This window comes from Triticum aestivum, chromosome 7D (genome assembly GCF_018294505.1).
Source record: "Triticum aestivum cultivar Chinese Spring chromosome 7D, IWGSC CS RefSeq v2.1, whole genome shotgun sequence".
NCBI lineage: Eukaryota > Viridiplantae > Streptophyta > Magnoliopsida > Poales > Poaceae > Triticum > Triticum aestivum.
The window spans coordinates 625,152,160-625,166,420 of NC_057814.1; positions in this window are offsets into that span (position 1 = coordinate 625,152,160).

Below are 14,261 nucleotides of genomic sequence, written 5' to 3' on the forward strand. Positions count from 1 at the left end.
TCATATGTGTCATCTCTCTATTCATGTTTGAGTAGTTTCGCCTGTCCTTGTGGCGTTGGTGATCAGTGTGAGATTGGTGTAAATTTTTTATGCTTTAATAGATGCAGTCCTTCGTGCGAGGGGAGGAGCTAGCACTATAGAATTTGAGTCAACTGACCACAATCGATTTATGTAAATCATGTATTAAATTGATGATAATAAAATATTAATTAGTGTTGAACCCATATGATATATGAAGATGACCATATTAATAAATTTAGCTAGCTTCGCCCTGCTCTGTGCTGGTGCATGAGTGCACATGTGCATTAGATAAATGCAACATGGTTTGAAATATATATGTTGATGATAGATGGATGGGATGCAAGAGTGACGGAAACCTAATCCCGTAATTCTAGATCTTGAAGTAGGGGTTGTAGAGGAATCAAAAGAACTTCAAGCCATGGTTGAGGTTTTACCTTGATCCATCGTCAATAGAAGCTGGGTAAGACATTGGTACTCAAATGGTCACTGAAGCATGGTAAGATAGGCTTACCCAAACATGAGCTTATCCTTCGGGTTGATTGTAGAAATTATTCATGTTTCATACATCCAGTTGCCTTCACCAGACCGTCAGGGAGAAATGGAGAACTCCAATTCTGAATCCTGTTTGTCTACGAATAGGAAAGTTATAAGGGAAAACTTTGTCTTTGCCACTCTAGCTTTTGCCAACTTTGCGTATGCCACTCTAGAATTTCATCTCTCACTTTGCCACTCTTAGCTTATGATAATATATCACAAATGCCATTCTGTTAGGTCAATGGACATTTTGACAAAAATAGAGCAGGGAAAAGACCAGATTGCCCTCAGTTATTTTGATTTGCTTTTGCCACTCTCATTTTTTTTTCAAATATTGCTTTCCCCATTATAGCAACGTCATGACCAACGTCATGGTCAGCGTACTAAACAAGACATTTTGGTATGACATATTTGAAAATCTAACCATCACACATAATTGCACAATATTTAGAGATCATGACCAACAACACAGTAAAAAGGAAATTTTGGCATGAACTATTTTAAAATCTAACCATCACACATAGTTACATAATATTTAGATGAGAAGTATGCACATTAATAAGATCATGACACGTAGCACAGTAAAGAGGAAATTTCAGATCTTTGTTTCCTTCCCAAGTTCTCCTCAGGTATCTCATACTCATATTGAGAATTTTGAGTTAAATCTTCGAGTATGAGGTTGGGTATGTCCTTTTCTGGAGGTGGGATTGGTCGAAGCACACTAAGAGAAAACCATCCCCCTCACCATTCTTGCAAAACTGGACAAGTATCTTAATAATATTTTCTTCCTCATTCTCATCATACATGCTCACCACATCTTCATCATTGCGAATTAGCACAAAATATTGGTTGCAAGTATTCCACTTTCAAAACACCACACCCTTATCATTTCCCCATAGATATTTACTCCGGATGAGCCTCACAAGTTGATCGTAACTAGTCTACCTCTCTACATGAATGTGCCAACTCCAAGAAGACACAGTGCACTGCTCGCCCTAGTAATTCTTGTAGAACGTGCCCCATATGCCACAATCAACTTATAAGGTGGCATGTTTGGCCTACATTGACACAATTTTGACATCGGTGAATGCAACCACATTGAAAAAACTTGAATGCTGCCACAGCATAGGTGATTTACAAAAATGAAAAGTGAGGGACATTACTGCTGATCTAGTGCTTTGGTTATGTGAACATAGGTGATTTACTAAGATAATCTACTGTTCTAGTGATTTACTTATATGTCGCCAGAACGTAGGTGTTTACAGACATGAAGAACACTATGCAATCAGCGTTTACGAACCATACTAGCAAACAAACTAGCACTGGCATCTCACATACATGTGTATAGTTATTAGGCACACCAGCCAATATGCCCCATGAATAGAGCACAAACGAACCAGCATGAGCATAAAAGGAATTCTATTTCTAGCATAAAAAGATGTTTATTTCTAGCAGACCAGATGCTACACATCAATGTGAGGAGTTGAAAACTTGCCCATCAGGAAGAGGAACCAGCAGGTTCGAGGTCTTTGGTGCCGCCCCTGCCGCCATGGCTGAAGGCGTGGGGAGGAAGGCCGGAGTAGAGGATGGGTCATCGCTGGTCCGGACCACGTCGGGGAGGGAGGCCTGACTGGAGGAACGAAGCCCGCTGCTGCGGACCGCATCGAGGAGGGAGGGTGGAGCGGAGAAACCAAGCTCCCTGTGGCGGACTGCGTCGGTGAGGGGCACCGCGGAGGGGAGGGCGGAGTTGCGCCATGCATCGAGGTTAGGGCTTCGCCTTATGTCATTCTTACAAATATTGACAGCTCTTTTCTTGGTCAACTAGCTAGAATAAACGGTCAACTAACGGATGTGTAACGAATGGCATTTGTGATATATTATCAAAATCTAAGAGGGGCAGAAGTGAGAGATGAAATTCTATAGTGGCATAAGTAAAGTTGGCAAAAACTAGAGTGGCAAAAATAAAGTTTTCCCAAGTTATAAGTAATGCAACTTTGAATCTCATGGATAGTTCAATTCTTCGTGAAGAAGGCCATAACCACAAAATGGTTGGAATAAACAAGACAACAAAACAAACCTGCTACAAGCGACGAGCATAGAGGATTTTATCCCACTACGCAGCAACCACTGCGAGAATGGTGCCACCGACTCCGAGCGTTGGTCCGAGCTTCCCCCGCCTTCTGGTGCTGGATCGGCCGCCGGAGACAAGGAACATGCTAGGAGTCTGAGCTCTCCATCTTTTTTTAGCTCTCCTCGGCTGCTTTTTTTTATTTTTAGTCTGAGCAGCCTGATGTCTTCTTTCAGCGGAATACCCTAGTTTGACATGCTTTGCCTCAAATAGGCGCCGAACTGCACAAGCGACCAAGTGAGCGGGCCGACCTATTTGCAAAACAGAACATAGTAATCGGATTCAGTTTTAATCTGGTTTGAAACCTTCTGGAAGGTTCATGAACTAGTTTATATTTTTCTCACGTTTTTTCACTGTTTTTCTGTTTTTTTTTTCAGTTTCCTTTTTCTTTTCTTCCGCTTTGTCATGGTTTTTTATTTTTCTTTCTTCTAAAATGTTCAAAAAATAAGAAAATGTTCTTGTTTTGTAATATTCTGATTAAAAAAATGTTCCTGCTTTTGAAAAAAAACAGATTTTACAAAATATGTTCATGTTCTCAGGAAACGTTCACATTCTAAAAAATATTTTTTACAAAAAATGTTCAGCATTTAGTGTTTTTAAGTTTTCACGTGCTAGCTACGCACGCACCATTTGCTTTTCGCCTCCAACTAGTAAAGTGGCCCGCTCTTCGCGCGGGCTAGTACTCAATACAGTTAGATTCAAATTAGTTCATATTTGCCAGTTCTTTGGCTTGGCCGTGAAGTGGTGATTTTAAGGATATAACCCCCTTAATGCTTCGGGGAAATATCTAAAGGCTATGGTGTTGCTGGTTTTTTTAGTGCTAGTGCTCTAAACCACTGGTTTACCTAATGCGGCTGCAGCTGATTTCTGTAGTGCTACGTGCTCTTAACCATTGGTTTAACTAATGCGGCTGCAGTGATGTATACATGGTGTGCGGCTGGCTTGACAATACCGTTGAGGTGTATTAAAGTTTCTTATTTTTAGTATATAGTGTTTTCGCGAGAAGTATCATGTGCAACAAATTTGCATCAATATGGGTGATTTTGTAATGATTATATATTTTTGTTCATATTCCCATCCATTATATGTTGGCATTGATTTATTTTTAAAAAAAAATTGCATCACCAAAAATTACACAATTTACGCTAAATGTACCGCATATGCAGTATACTGTTTTCCTTAGATGTGTACACTAATCATAGGTGTTTTTTAATAATTCATAGCTGATTTTTTAGAACAATTCATACCTGATTATTTCTGTTGTTTGTTGTAAAATATTTTTCCATACTTGAATGATTAGTTGAGCTTTTAGCCCAATAGACTCACGCGGATACACACAACGTTCAGGTATCTCTCACACCTTCACACAGACGCTGGTCTTGCCGGATCCCCATTGCCACATTTCTCCTTTCCTTACTTTCTCGGTTGACTCCTGGGTTGCTGCCGTCGATTGATGTCCAAATTCATAGAGCAAGGACACCCTTGTTTTATCCGTTGACTCCCAGATGGATACCACCTGCTAATATCCAGCTACACAAAGAGCAACTTTGGTGCTGTTGCTGATTCGTTGTGCATGGATGTCATCTCCCGTAGCCAGCTTATATCCGGATTGAGTTCAGCCTGAAGAAGCAGATCTAGAGATCCCTTGAACATAGGTTTTTCTTTCTACAAAAATAGATTGGGAATTGATAGTTTTTCTTTGTAGCTAGGCGTCAGCGAAGAGAACTGGGATCCCTAAGCAATACTGGCAGCGATAGTGCAGAGACTCATTATGATGGCCACTACGTGAGGTCGAGGACATTGGGGACGGCAGTTGCGTGTGTTTTTATTTTCTGAGGGGCGGCAACTACCATCTGTATTCTAGGGTTGAGTCACACATATGGTTGGACAGCTTTAGTTTTTTTCTTATAAAGGAAGGTTTTCACGTAATCTTTTTCTTTAAGTGCAGGTAATCTTTATTTTGGGATTGACCCACACGTACAGGCTAAGGATAGCTGCAATTTTTTTTCTTTTTCAGATCGAGCCATCTTAGATCTAACCCATTAATTATGTCTTTTAAGTTACAGGTCCATCGAATTAACGACCCGATGTTTCAAATTATTATGGTAATTTTGAGCTTATTTCTCTTTTTTTATGATTAATCCGCCGAGCAATTTTTTTGTATGTAATAGATAGATGCACAATCTAGTTCTATATGTGGTATCCAAATTGAACTCAACTTGGACGTGAGCCTGTTTTATTTTTGTTCCGGACAGAACTTTATGTAGTTTGCTTTTTTAGACGTAGTTAGCTTTTTTTTTCCTCCATCTATTTCTTAATATCTATTTGAGAGGTCCCTCTATTTCTTAATAGACATGTCAATGATGGATGTGTACGTGAATAAAAAAAATCCTCCCTCTAATTTTTTTTCTTTTTTGAGAATCATCCTTCTATTTATCAATGGACATGGCTCTATACGTGTCTTTTATTTCAAAAAGTAGGCAGCATTGAGCCACACGTACATGATGGATGTGTACGTGACTTTTGTTTCAAAAAATCAGGCAGGGTACATGACTTTTGTTCCAAATAATTCGGCAGGATTTTGGGCCACGCGTATAGGCTAAGGATGGCTCCGGTTTTTTTCTTTCTTTTCTTTTTTTTTTCTTGTTGAGATGGAGCGGTCTTACATCTGATCTGATCTATTAATTATGTCTTTTAAGTTATGGGTCCACCAAATAAACGACCGATTGCTTCTAATTATTGTGGTATTTTTTTACAAGTACATGAAGCTAACTTTTTTTTATGGGTGTACATGAAGCTAACTTGATTACAGTTGGGGCTGATGGGCCTTTGTTTTTACGTTGAGGCTGCTCGGTCTTTTTTTATGAAATGGCTTGGCGGCTGATCAACTTTCTATTTGACGTGACCAATCTATTTTTTTAAGGGAGTGGAGACCGATTGATCTAGGACAATGCCTAAAATCGTGAAGCATCTTTTTAAGGAGTATAAACGTTTCAAGGTTCCATGTAGAAAAAATTGAGCTACAGTTATTTCTTTTCTTTTTGAGGTGAAGCTCTCTTGGGTCTAATAATCCATTATTTACATACGTAGAGGCTATGGACAGCTGCAGTTTTTTTGTCTTTTGATCTAACGCACAGGCCAAGGATAGCTAAAGGGTTTATCTGCAGGCTTTTTCGTTTTGAGATGGAGCGCTCTTTACATCTAATAAACCATTAATAGTGTGTCCAAAAAAGCCCATTAATTAAGTATGTACAAGCTTACGGTGGATGTAGTTTTTTTTTCCTTTTGAGATAGGGAGCTAAGTACGTGCAAGCTTACGATAGGTGTAGTTTTTTTTTTGTGACGGGGAGCTGTTAGATCTAATCCATTAATTACAGCTTTTAAGTTATGGGTCCACCAAATCAACGATCAGATGTTTCTAATTATTGTGATAATTTCTAGCTTATTTATCTTTTTCCTAATTAACCCGTCAAGCATTTTTTATATATAATAGATTTGACGCAACTAGTAGCCTACGGTGTTCATGGGCCGGTGAAAGGGTCAGATGCCGGGCTGGGCCATTACCCTCTAATCAGACCGATTTCATACACCAAGCCTGCCGTATCCTTACCTCAGCCGGCCCACACCCTAGCCCCATTCCCCTGGAGGTGCTGCTTCTTCCTCCCCCAATTCGACGACACTCGCGCTAGCGATGGCTGCGGGGTGGCGGCGGCAATGGGCCGCCGCCGTACGACATGCCTCCACCATCCAGTGCGCTGGCCACGGCGCCAGCGTGGTGGAGCCACGCGCGTCGGTCGCACACGGTCGCGAGCTTCTCCGGTGGCTCCGACTGCAGGTAGCCGTCCTCCGCCTTCTTCTAGCAGCGATTCCCACATGTTGCTAGTGATCGATGCCAATGGTTTAACCATCTAGTCCCTACCAGGTGGTCACCGGAATCACTGTGTTTTCGCATCCCGCCATTGCCACAGAAATCAGGTTGGCTAGAATGTAAACAGACCTAGGAGGAGACCATTAATCATTACAATAAAGCTAAATTACAGTCGACCGGAATTTCGCAACAGATCCGAACGATCCCATCGCCGTCCGCTGCACACGCCTGGGCCTCAATTTCTTTCCTGATTTTTCGGCAAACCTTACTAGCACGTCGCGATCGGCGAGAAGAAGAATTGCTTGAGGATGAGGATCGAAGCCATGACCTCTTGCAATATAGTGCATCAAGCTAGCCAACTCACACACGATTAGTTGTTGTCAACAGGGTTCAGATCTTTCTTATATGATTAGTTAGGTAGTTATTTTACCACACTACATGTAACGTGACAAAAATATTTTATTTCTTTTCTTTTTTGTGAACCAAATTTCTTTCCCATTGCCTGAAGATTTTCTTTCCTTTTTTCTAGTTAGAAGACACTCTAAAAGTCTAGATAACTTAAGCCTAGAAACACTGTGGTAATTTTTTACCCGCTAATATTTTTTTGTTCAACCATATCCCAATAAATTATGTGCAAATATCATAGCAGTTTACACATAGTAGACCTGATAACTTACATTTTGACCCAGTGAAAAATGTATGTTGAAACGTAACCGATATTTTCTGTGTAAATACGAGAAAGCTAACTTCCAGTCGACTAACTCGCAATAGATCTGAACGCAGGCGACGCCGTTAATTTTTAATCGCACGGTGTGCGCGCGGTCCCCATACCTCCTGGTAGATAACTATGGCAGGTAACCACATGCCCTACACTAAGCTTGTGTTTATAATCAGGTCAGATAGTCATTTTGTAAACATAAGCTTAGTGTAGGGCATGTGGTTACCTACATGCCCTACACTAAGCTTGTGTTTTCCGGTGCTCGCCTTTTTTCTTACCATTTTGGCATTTGTTTTCTTGTTGTTTTCTAGTCGAATGACTCATCTACTCTATTAGTATGGTTATATGCATAAGATATTTCGATCATTTGTACCTCTTATGACTTTATGAGGTAACTCTACTAGCCAACCACCTCACCTACGTTCCCTTCTAGGTTTGCACAAAAGTTAATGTGATGTCTGATCTTTTCCGCACTTAAGTAGATTATTTTACCAGCTCGTCTCGAGTTGATGACACCATGGTAATTTGGGCGACATGGAGGGAGGGGGGCTTGATGAAAATATACCGTCGGTTTTTTTGTGTACAACATGGTAACTCACACATCACAGACCTGATAACTTATGTACCCCCGTCCTGATAACTTTGGCGGGGGAGGGGTGTTGATGAAATATCCCCCTGTCACTTTTGTGTGAATATCATGGTAACTCACACATCAGAAACCCGACAACTTATGTACCTCAGTCCTGATAACTTTGGCGACCCGGGGGGCGGGGGGGGGGGGGGGGGTGTTGTTGAAATATCCCCCGGTCACTTTTGTGTGAATATCATGGCAACTCACACATCATAAACCTGATAACTTATGTACCCCGATGCTGATAACTTCGACGCGGGAGGGGGGGGGGGTTGATGAAATATTCTCCGATAACTTTGATGTGAATATGTGAATAGTATGGTAACTCACACATAGGAGACCTGATAACTTATGCACCCCGTTCATGGTAACTTTTAGCGACGAGGCGTGATGAAATATACCCTCGGTAACTTTTATGTGAATAGCACGGCAACTCACACATCGCAAACCTGATAAATTATGTACCCCAGTCTCAGTACATTTGGCGAGTGGGTGGGGGGAGGGCGCTTGTTGAAATATATCCCCAGTAATTTTTTGTGTGAATAGCATGATAACTCACACATCGCAGACCTGATAACTTATGTTTCCCACTTCTGGTAACTTTGGCGACGATGATGAGGGGGGGGGGGGGATGTTGAAAAAAAAAGTTGAATGCCCCCCCCCCCCCCCCCCCGACGGTAATTCCTGTAAAGTTATCATGGTAATATAAGAAGTCTAGACCTGATAACTTAGGTACAAACAACACGGTAACTTTAGACCCGAATAAGAAGTTGTTGAAACATGGCCTGGTTACTTCTATGCAAATAGTATGGTAATATATGCATCGCGGACCTGATAACTTAGGTACAAATACCATAGTAACGTTGACCCGGGGGAAAGGATTCGTTGAAAACACACCCCCGGTCACTTCTGCATAAGCAGGGCCGGTCCTGGGATTTTAGGGGCCCGGGGCGAGAGTATAATCATGGACTGATTTCTTAGACGTCTTTCATGCTTTCTATTCGACCTAAAGGGTTAATCTTGCACCCAACACCCGACAAATTTGCTTTACTTCCTAGCAGGTTGAATAGGAAGAACTATCACATCCAGTGCCTTTTTAGAGAAATATAAATTGATTATGAAATACTATAAATGAACTACAATCATGGACTAGTTTCTTTTACCTGTCTAGTGCCCGCGTCTGTGTGTTCCATAGAACATTGCAAAGAACAGACGCAATCCAATCAAGAACAATTATGGGGCAATTGAATCAATTTGATGAAAAAGCATATATACAGTGCAATTAGCACCAGACGTGATGACTCTTAGACAGATGACACATAATTATAATTATTTATATGTTTTCCCTAAGCATTACATCAAGGTCTCTACATTGGACCTGCCCTTAATTAGTATGTGAATATTAGCGAAATGCTTTAAAATACTATATTAACTTGATAAAAAACTTATTAATTATAACATTGATTTCACAAATGACAAAGCCTTATAATTTCTACAGTAAACACGCATCAATCAGTTATCAATGAAGATCGAATCTTGATTATCATCAACTTTTTATTAATTATCATGGGAAAAGCAAAATTGTTAGGGAACAATACCTTATCCAGAATCAGCTTTTCATCCCATTGACGGGAAGAGCCGGCTAGAGCAGTAGCGCAGCATCACGTATGGTCGGCGACGGTCCCTCGTCCGCCGTCGTTCAAGTGATTTCCAATGGGCACGAGGCGAAGAGGCGAAAATCCGTACGGCGGCGGCCGCCGACACCATGACTCGCGTGCGTGCGTGAAGTCGTAACTGACGCCCCCTCTTCAAGATTGCTGACTCGATCCATGATCGACGCTCGTCCGTAATTAGTTGCCAACAACGTAATAACATGGGCCAACTCAGCAGCACGTCTTTTCAGCCCATGCAGGGTTTGAACTTAGCAGCAGGACACGTCCCTGGGTGGGGGCCCCTCCAGTCCGACGCCCGGGGCGGCCGCCCCCCCCCCCCCCCCCCCCCCCCCACCCACCAGCAGGACCGGGCCTGTGCATAAGTAACATGTTAACATACATATAACATAAATGATAACTTAGGTAACTTTTGACGAAAAAAGTGATCAAAACATACCAACATGAGATCTGGTTTCGAAGTTGTTGTCACGATGGATTTTTTATGTGAAAACGATTTTCAGTCAGAAACAACAGTTTGAGCTATAAAACATTTTATAGTTTCGAAATAGTGAGAATCTACAATGACATCAGCTTTCTTGTGCTATCGTGCATTTGCATGTGGAGAGAAAGTTGGAGGAGCTTTTTGTTGGGGAACGTAGCAGAAATTCAAAATTTTCTACGCATTACCAAGGTCAATCTATGAAGTAATCTAGCAACGAGGGGAAGGGGAGTGCATCTACATACCATTGTAGATCGCGATGCGGAAGCGTTGCAAGAACGCGGATGAAGGAGTCGTACTCGTAGCGATTCAGATCGCGGTTGATTCCGATCTAAGCACCGAAGAACGGTGCCTCCGCGTTCAACACACGTGCAGCCCGGTGACGTCTCCCACGCCTTGATCCAGCAAGGAGAGAGGGAGAGGTTGGGGAAGACTCCATCCAGCAGCAGCACGACGGCGTGGTGGTGGTGGAGGAGCGTGGCAATCCCGCAGGGCTTCGCCAAGCACCGCGGGAGAGGAGGAGGAGGAGGTAGGGCTGCGCCAGGGAGAGGAAAACTCATGTGTTTGCAGCCCCCAATACCTCAACTATATATAGGGGAGAGGGAGGGGGCTGCGCCCCCTCTAGGGTTTCCACCCCAAGGGGTGCGGCAGCCCCAAAACCCATCTAGGGCGGCGGCCAAGGGGGGAGAGGGGGAAACTTGCCCCCCAAGCAAGGTGGAGGCGCCCCCTCCCCAAACCCTAGGCGCCTTGGGCCCTGGTGGGGGGCGCACCAGCCCACCTGGGGCTGGTCCCCTCCCACACTTGGCCCATGCTGCCCTCTGGGGCCGGTGGCCCCATTTGGTGGACCCCCGGGACCCTCCCGGTGGTCCCGGTACATTACCGATATCACCCGAAACTTTTCCGGTGACCAAAACAGGACTTCCCATATATAAATCTTTACCTCCGGACCATTCCGGAACTCCTCGTGACGTCTGGGATCTCATCCGGGACTCCGAACAACATTCGGTAACCACGTACAAACTTTCCCTATAACCCTAGCGTCATCGAACCTTAAGCGTGTAGACCCTACGGGTTCGGGAACCATGCAGACATGACCGAGACGTTCTCCGATCAATAACCAACAGCGGGATCTGGATACCCATGTTGACTCCCACATGTTCCACGATGATCTCATCGGATGAACCACGATGTCGGGGATTCAATCAATCCCGTATTCAATTCCCTTTGTCTATCGATATGTTACTTGCCTGAGATTCGATCGTCAGTATCCCTATACCTTGTTCAATCTCGTTACCGGCAAGTCTCTTTACTCGTTCCGTAACTCACATCATCCCGTGATCAACTCCTTGGTCACATTGTGCACATTATGATGATGTCCTACCGAGTGGGCCCAGAGATACCTCTCCGTTTACACGGAGTGACAAATCCCAGTCTCGATTCGTGCCAACCCAACAGACACTTTCGGAGATACCTGTAGTGCACCTTTATAGCCACCCAGTTACGTTGTGACGTTTGGTACACCCAAAGCATTCCTACGGTATCCGGGAGTTGCACAATCTCATGGTCTAAGGAAATGATACTTGACATTAGAAAAGCTCTGAGCAAACGAACTACACGATCTTGTGCTAGGCTTAGGATTGGGTCTTGTCCATCACATCATTCTCCTAATGATGTGATCCCGTTATCAACGACATCCAATGTCCATGGTTAGGAAACTGTAACCATCTATTGATCAACGAGCTAGTCAACTAGAGGCTTACTAGGGACATGGTGTTGTCTATGTATCCACACATGTATCTGAGTTTCCTATCAATACAATTCTAGCATGGATAATAAACGATTATCATGAACAAGGAAATATAATAATAACCAATTTATTATTGCCTCTAGGGCATATTTCCAACACTTTTTTTATGCCCCGGTAATTTCTATGTAAACAAATTGGTAACTGACGTACCAGAGATGTGCTAACTTATTTAGCCTGGGTCTGGTAACTTTTGACCTGAATTTTTTTCGACGAAACATAAAAACATGAGATCTAGTTTCGAAAGTCTCGTCGTGATGAATCTTTTATGTGAAGACGATTTTTCAATCGGGGCGACGGTTTAAGCTACAAAACATTTTAATTTCCGGAATGAAAGGGAATCTAGGATGACATCACCAATTTTGTCTTTTTCTGCATGCATGCATATATGTGGTAAAAGGGAGGTGGAGTTTAGGTGAAAAAACCAGGCTGTGTACACTCGATGCATCAATACTCAATACTCGATCGATCGTCCACACCTATCGCTAAATTCCTGCCGTCCGGAAGTTAGTCACATCCTAATCATTAATGTCAGAGATAACTGAGAAGCCGAAAGAGTAGTTGCATGGACAATAGATCCTTTACAGGCAGGCTCCCCTGTCCCCTGGCCGTAGCATTTCCTGGCCCATGCCTGAAATCAAGTGAGCATTTGCTGTTCCCCATATACTGTTATGAATCCTTGTATAATGCAGGATCTGAACACATGAAATTTTGACCGCAGTGGTAGATTATTAACATCAGGATCACAACTAGAACGGATGCTATCAAAATTCCCATGTTTTGATGCTTAAGTGTGGACCATTTTGGACCTAGTGCGGTGTAGATGCAGCCATGGCGGAGCCACACATGTTATGTGCACGCGGTCGCGGCGGCGAGTTTCTCCGGCGGCAGTGAGTGCAGGTAGTGCTATTTCGGGTTCTTCACCCGCAGCTGCCAGCCTCTTCTTCCCATGATTCCCTCCCCACATGTTGTTAACGATGTCGATGGTTTAACTGTCATTCTTGTCCGCCGCTCAAATCTCATCAATCTATTAAATATTTCAGTGAAATCATGTGCCATTGCCGCTGAAATAAGATGAGCTCATATGTGAACGTCACTAGCAAGCAGAGGTAGGTGGCGAGGAGACCATTAACCGACCATTAGTTGCAGAGATGATTGAGAAGTTGTACGGGCAGTTGGGTGGGCAATAGATGCTCTACAGGCAGACTCCCCCCTGGCTGCACGATTTCCTGGGATCCATCACATTACATGTTGTATGGACCATTAGTTGGCGTGTGATCCCCTCACCACAGGTTGCTTCTACTATCGATGCTGATGGTTTAACTGTTTTGCTAGTCTGCCACTCGACTCTACCTACCAAGTGGTCAGTGGAATCATTGTGTCTTCGCACCCCGCCATTGCCGCAGAAATAAGATTGTATTATATGTGACATCATCAGTAGATCTAGGAGGAGACCATTAACCATAGTTGTGGAGATAACTGATAAGCCGCAAGGGCAATTGGATTGGCAATAGATGATCTACATACAGCTCCCCTGGCCTGTACCATTTCCTGGGCCACGCCTGAAATCAAGTGAGCGTTTGATGTTTCCCATATACAGTTTCAGAATCCCTGTCACGCGGGCCCTGAATCCATGAAATTTTGACCCCGTATACAATTTATTTTGCAATCCTTGTGATTTGTTGTTTTCAACTGGATCATAACTATGGGCTATTACATGGGATGTTGCTGTCGTTTAACTGTCTTCTAGTCATGTGTCATGGCCGCCTAAATATAGGATGAGCTCATATGTGAACGTCACTAACTGAGCTAGGAGGCGAGGGAACCATTGTCCATTAATTTCAGAGATGATTGAGAAGCTGAAAGGACAGTTTGATGGACAAAATAGATGCTCTATGGAGCCCCCTGGCTCTACCATTTTCATTAGGTGTGGACCATATTGGCTGTCTCTGCTTGCTGTTCTCATGCATCTACTAACATGGGATGTATACTGGCTGGTCCTGTCGAAATGGCAGTTGGATGGACAATATATGGGAGACCATTAATTGCAGAGATGATTGAGAAGCCGAAATTGCAGTTGGTGGACAATAGATGCTCTACATACAGGTTCACCTGGCTGTACCATTTCATGGGCCATGCATAAGATCAAGCGAGCATTTGCTGTTCCCCTCCATATACTGTTTAGGAATGCTTATCAAGCAAGACCTGAACCCATGAAATTTTCACAACAGGGGTTGGTGGTTAAGATGCAGTTGGAGAGGATTTATCAAAATCTCCCGTGTTTTCATGCTTGACTGGACCATTTGGGACCCTTATCTACCATGGATACTGTGGCTGGACCTGGCTCTCTTACCTAACGTCGTTACTGTCCGGACCCATGCCGAGTGTCCAAGTCAAGTCTACTCC